Source organism: Serinus canaria, chromosome 5, assembly GCF_022539315.1.
Source record: "Serinus canaria isolate serCan28SL12 chromosome 5, serCan2020, whole genome shotgun sequence".
In the NCBI taxonomy this organism is placed as follows: Eukaryota; Metazoa; Chordata; class Aves; order Passeriformes; family Fringillidae; genus Serinus; species Serinus canaria.
This window is the reverse complement of record NC_066319.1, coordinates 46088448-46094447: the sequence shown is the minus strand read 5'-3', so window position 1 is coordinate 46094447 and position 6000 is coordinate 46088448. Positions and strand designations below refer to the sequence as shown.

At 46.0% G+C, this 6000-nt stretch overlaps 1 protein-coding gene across 3 annotated transcripts in view; it reads left to right on the top strand.

Moving 5' to 3' along the window:
• Window positions 1-1930: 1930 nt before the first annotated feature.
• TC2N (tandem C2 domains, nuclear) overlaps window positions 1931-6000 on the top strand; it is a 30090-nt gene continuing 26020 nt past the window's right edge. For 2 of the 3 annotated variants that reach the window (XM_009101807.4, XM_018907301.3), the window contains exon 1: window positions 2082-2224. The gene's annotated coding sequence lies outside the window, so the exon portion shown is untranslated. The other variant, XM_018907302.3, reaches the window with a different exon arrangement.

Here is a 6000-nt window from a genome sequence, read left to right as displayed (position 1 = left end):
GCAGAGAACCAGGAATGAGAGAGGATGGGTGGCTGCAATGACAGCCTGGAATGGTCACCAGAGGAGAGGGGAGCCAACAGCAGGAGCCAGTGAGGCAGGGGAACATCACCAGCTTTGTCAGGCAAGGTTTAGCTACAGAAAGATACAGCAGAGCATGGAGCACTCTGGATGCTGCCAGGAGGCTGGCAGGGAAGCAAGATCATATTTGCAGCTGACAAGAAAAGAGGCAAATTGGTTTCACTGCTGATCTTCAGATTAGGTTTCTTTGCAACAAAAACCTTTCAAGGAAGGAGGGAGGTTTGTCTCCCATCCCAGCTAAAAGCACCACAGGACAGGAATGCTCTCCCCATGCACACAAGATCAGATTGTCCACATCCCTTACCATGCACAGCTGAATTTTGTGCTTATTGAAACAAACTTCCCAACTTCCAAGTGGCTGAAAAGACTGAAAGGTGTCCCAAACCACCAGAAGAGCCACAGAGATGTGTTAATAGGCCCTCTCAAACTACAGGGCACAGTCTTGCCTGGATGAAGAAGGAAGGTCATATCGCAAACTGTTTTTTTTTCTCTAACTGCCTTGTCAAAAATACTGGTTTTAATGTCTTTTCCTTCATCAGACAGGCAGACTAAAGTCTCAAGGGATGGCTGCTGCTGCCCTGCAATTCCAGCAGCCAGAGAGCCGTTCAGGCAGGACTGGAAGTAGTTGAGAGCCCGAAAAGCCCCGGAGCACAACAATACCGAGGTAACTTGATAGCAGCAAGCTGCATCCAGGGGCCTTATCAGTAGTTTAACAACACACTTCTGTGAACAGTGAAAGTAAAGCTGTTTGGTCGTGTAAATTAATCCAGTGAGATGCCTTGAAATGTGTGATTAATGTGCACCTCAGGAGGACCCAGATAATTCTGGAAGCATACCAGGTTACTGGTATTTCTTTAAAACAGTGACCATGCATAACCTCATGAGTTCCATTAGCAGGAGGCAGAGCCTCTCTGCTATGAGATACCAGAGCTTGCAACTGGCTCTGAGCAGAGATGAACAGAGATGCTTTGTCAGCTCCAAATTTATAAGTCTGTGCTTTTGGCAGAGGGTCTCTCTCCCCTTACAGTGGCTCTGGAGCTTGAAGTAGCTGTGTTACACTGCATGATGACAGGCATGAAATCCTTAGTTAGCAGCAGATCTGTGGTGTTATTAAATTTAAAATGAAAAATATTGTAACAAGAAACAATACAGTCTTGGTGAATGGGGAAGCCACTAAAGACTGCAAATCAAGACCTACTAGGATAACTGTGCAAAACTTCAATGACTGGAAATTTAAGTGCTCTCAGAGTGTAAACAACATTTCTTTGGGGAAATATACACTTTTCCCTGCTAATCCAGCCCCACCTTTTCCTCATATTTGCCTCTTGGGGTATTGTTCCAGTTACCAAAACTAGAATCAAGGAGAAACCACCTTGACACTTACAGAACTTTTCCTTCCTGCAAAGAAATTTCCAACCCAGAACTTCCTGCTGAAAATTCTAAACCAATCAGTTGTGTGCGATCCCTAAATTACCCTCGAACTGTGCACTCTCGTGGCAGGGGCTTTCTCAGGTGTCCTCGTGAAGGACGTGAATATGGATCTAACACGGATCCATATTCCGCCTGGACGTGCCGTTTTCTAAGAACATTGTAAGACATGAAAAATTCGCTTTTTGTCTCTAAAACAGAAGCGTTGTTGTGCTTCTAGCAAAGCGAGGGGCAGCTCTGGACCGGCTTTGCAGGTGTCGGTCCAGCAAGAGCCAAAGAAGAGTCACTGGCAGCCATTTGGAGGCAAGCTTGCCCCAGCGAGTAGCGCAGGTGAGGCGGGAGAGTCCCGAGCCGCCGGGGAAACTCCCCCTCGGCGATAGCGATCGGTGAGTAAGCGCTGCGGGAGCGCACCGGGCCGGCCGGGCGGCACTGCCCGCCTGAGAGAGAGCGCGGGCGGGGGCCGGGCGGCGGCGGGGAGCGGCGGCTCCGGATTCGGCTCCGATTCGGCTCCGTCCCCGTCGTGCGGCAGCTCCGGCGGGCAGAGGGGCCGGCAGCGCCATCGCAGCAGGTACCGGGCCGGGCAGCGGGGCCAGGGCAGGATCCCCGTCCGGGGACCGCGGGCAGGGCAGGGCAGGGCACGGAGGTGAGGGGAGCCCGAGCTGCCCGAGGAGCCGGCCGAGTGTCTGCGATTCCCATCGACTTTGGGAGATGTAGGCAGGTAGGAAAGTGGTAACTATTTTGAAGTACTGGGAAATTGAATCTTCATTCAAATGAGGTCCGAGGTTCAGTTGGACTTAAAACAGTTTCGACGTGCTATTGCTGGATGAAAATGGCCTTCTAAAGTTCAAATGTTCTGTGTGTATTAGCAGCTAAGTGTTGTCACAGGCCAGCAGTAGCTAATTAGATCATCTTCATCATAGCTAATTAGATCATCTTCATCTAGGCTTTAAGTAATTAGAGATGTGGTTTAGCCACAACTCCAAAGGAAGTTGAGAATATAGCTAGACTTTCTTGGATACAGCAGGACATCAGTAAATATGTGTTTTCTGATGCTAATTTCATCTCACGAAGGAGATGAAATTAGCATCAGAAAACACATATTTACTGATGTCCTGCTGTATCCAAGAGCACTGCTAAAGCAGCAGGTATAATTGTAAGCTGTTTCAAGTTGTCCTGTTCACAGTTGATAATTCCATACCATGAAGCTGGATTCCTGGGTGGTTTGGATCACCCCTGTTGTTAAACAGCAATCTGAAATAAATACCATCATTAATTAAGCTGGTCTTGTAACTCTCCTTTGATGTGGATTTGATTTCTCTAGATAAGAACGAGAAGGTTGGTATTGTGACTGTTTCTACAATGCACACTTCAGTCAGCCTGCTGTAATTGTGCAGGAAAATAACAAGGTCTCGGGATGTCCCCGGGGCCACAGCTGTCCACTGCCTTCCCATCTAAAAGATCCTGTGTGCACCCATACCTTGGAGCTGGACCTTTGCAGTCCCAGCCTTCAGTCTCTCATCTCTGCAGGCTCAGTGGTACTTGCTGAATGCATTGAGGTTTGCTGCTTTATGTGCCTTTAGTTTTTACAGTGGTGATTAGCTGGGTGCCCAAGCTGTCCAGGCATTCAGAAGCATTGATAAGTTCTTCTTGGAGAGTCCAAGTCTATATCAGGGAATCAGGAGTACTTAAAAACCACGCAAAGGAATACATTGCCATGCCTTTTTTCCTCCCCTTCCTGCTCTTTCTGGGTTATTTCTATAGCTGTTGGACACATGTGAAGAATCAAGTTCTGATTTTGCATCTTTCAGCTCTCAAGAGAGTGCTAGACCCATAAACCTTTGTGCTGTTCTGGGCTGGTGGTCTCTGGCTTCTTACTTATTAAACTGTTTCACCTTGCTTTCAGTACACAAATATTCATTAGGTGAGCTGTGATCTTACAACTCAGTGGCTAGGGCATAAATCCAGGCTTGGGGAAGTTTAATTTTTCATCCTTTTCCAACTGTATGTTAAATATTAAAATATATTTTTTCAGAAGGCATGTGGTTAAGCAATACTTAATTTCAAGAGAATACATTTATTACTGAAGTGTCCCTTGATTCTTGCCAATACTTATAAAAATGACACCTACTAAAAACGTTGCACCCAGAGGGTATGTTGGACTTCACAGATGTCACGTGAATTCCACTCCCCTCCCCTGCATTTAATTTAGATGATGGATCCCCAGGTGATTAATTCCTCTTTCTTCTTATGCTGTGGAAAGAATGAATGTGGGCGGGATTGTTCAGTCATGTGTGTGCAGGCTATTAATTTACAATGTTGGAAAAAAAGTTTAGGCACTGGTCTCTTTCTCTTTGTCCTAAACCTCAGGCTTAGTTGTTTTCCTTGTTCGTTCTGTCACTTGTTTAGTATCTGCTGGTTTGCTTTTCACTCATCCTGCTGGTGGGTGGTTCAGTTTCAGTTGTAAGTTACTCTAAGTGCACTCCCCAGGGCTGTGGCTTGGCTGTGAAATGGGCAGTCCTGCTCTGGCCCCCCATTTTCCCCACTGCATTCTGACCCCTCCTTGTGCAGTCATCCACAGGGAGAGTTGAAAAACTACTTTTTTTTTTTTTTTTTTTTTTTTTTAAAGTTGTTTATTTTGGTAATTTGCTTTTGTATCTAATCAGTGAGCTGGGCCAGCTCCCTGTGCAGCTGCATGTTTACTGGGTCCTGCAGGAGTGGCTGCTGGCAAGGCAGAGCTGAAGAGCCCCCCCAGTAGCAGCCAGCCCTTTCAGCAAGTCTGGGACAGGCAGATGCAGCCCCCGTGTGTGGTGGGCAGAGCCAGGGGACCTGCCATGCCAGGACAGCCTCAACTAGGAGCCAGACTTTGGCTAGCTTAGGCCTCCTGTCTTCGTGTCTCTCCTGTCTGCTGTGGCTTATACCAGCAGCACACTTTGACTTTGGTGAAACATTTATTGAACTTTTTTGCTTGATTAAGGTGCTATTTACTTCATTTAGTGAATTTTATGTGATGCATATCCTGATGTATTTCTCCTCTCTTTGGATTCCTGTTTAATTTTATAGAAGAATGGCTTTGTTTACTCTGAATTGCTATCTCCCCTGATACCTTAAATGTGGTAAATATTCTCTCTAATCTGAGTAGGACAACACCCAGTCTCTGTCAGCAGAGAACTTGAGATCTCATCTCTTTAAAACGAAGGGCAGAGCAAGCTCTGAGTTAAAGTAGAGCAGTCTCTGTTTGAGTTGAGCCATGTTGTTGTTCTAGTCAGTAATGCTGCTCAGGCTCCATCAGGAGGATTGCTTGTGCAGAGGGAAGTTAGGCTGGTGGCCTTTTGCAGCCAGGATGGATCTTCCCATCTAAACTGAGAAGAGGTTCAGAACCTGGGTTTGCTTGAGCTTCTTTGTGTTCCATTATATTTTTTACTGATCTTAATACACCAAACCATGCAGAATTGGTGAGGATACTTGTCTTAAGCTTAGTATGAGTATTTGTTTGTGGGTCACTGCAGCTGAAGTTTGCACTAATTCAGTGCCAAAAATAAATTACGTCGTCAATCCGGTGCTTATCTTTCCTGTAAATTGTACCCTGGTGATTTTGTTTTGAATCTTTGTTTTTCAGTGATCTAATAGCAAGACTTAAACTGAAGAGAACAGATAATTAGGTCCCAAATGAAGGGTGTTGATGTTTGGGGGGTCCTTGTGGTCACTGCCATGGCCTGAAGAGTGAGTTCTGGAGATAATCCTTTGGCAGCTAAACCAGCTTTGAAAAGAGCAGTCTAGAAGGGCCATGTCCCAATGACTTTGAAACCTCCATTTCACTCCACTAATTTAGCCCACAGAGTTCTCATGCCTCTGGGCAGAGGGGGCTGGGGGTGGCTTTGCCCACCCTGCTTGTTGAAGCTGGGCCAGGTGGTTCATGTGGCCAGAGATGGCCCAGCCCTTGACCAGGACTTGACAGGCGCTGGAGAGGGCAGAGAAATGCAGGGCTGTGGCAGAATTCTCTTCTGCAGTCAGTCCACTGTGTTTGTACATCTTCCAAGAAGGAAGGCACCTGCCATGCAGAGAGGAGGGTTGGTCAGGCTAAGGTTTAAAAGTCACTTGAGCAGAGCCTTTGTGGTTAGTGGTGAATTGATACAAAAGCAAGTTGTATCCTGTTTCTGAGGGAAATTCTGTTGTTTTGTTGTCACTTAGGAGTGCTAAACATTCTCAAGACCAGTTTAATTTTGCAGAAGGGGGAAATCCTAAAACTTTTAATTCTCTGTTGGTTTTGTTGAGTTTTCTTTCTTCATGATTTACTTTTGCAAAAGGGAGTTGTTGGGCTCTAGATTGGGAACTTTCTCTGACTTTCCCATTCAGGTTCTCCATCATCTCAGCAGTGACCTGAATTGCAAAAAAATTTCTTCCATGAAGCCTTAATAAAACACAGAACATCTCCCTAAATTACTCTGGCTTACATTCTGTTTGTGGTATATGTACTTCCAGATCTAGTTTGACCAG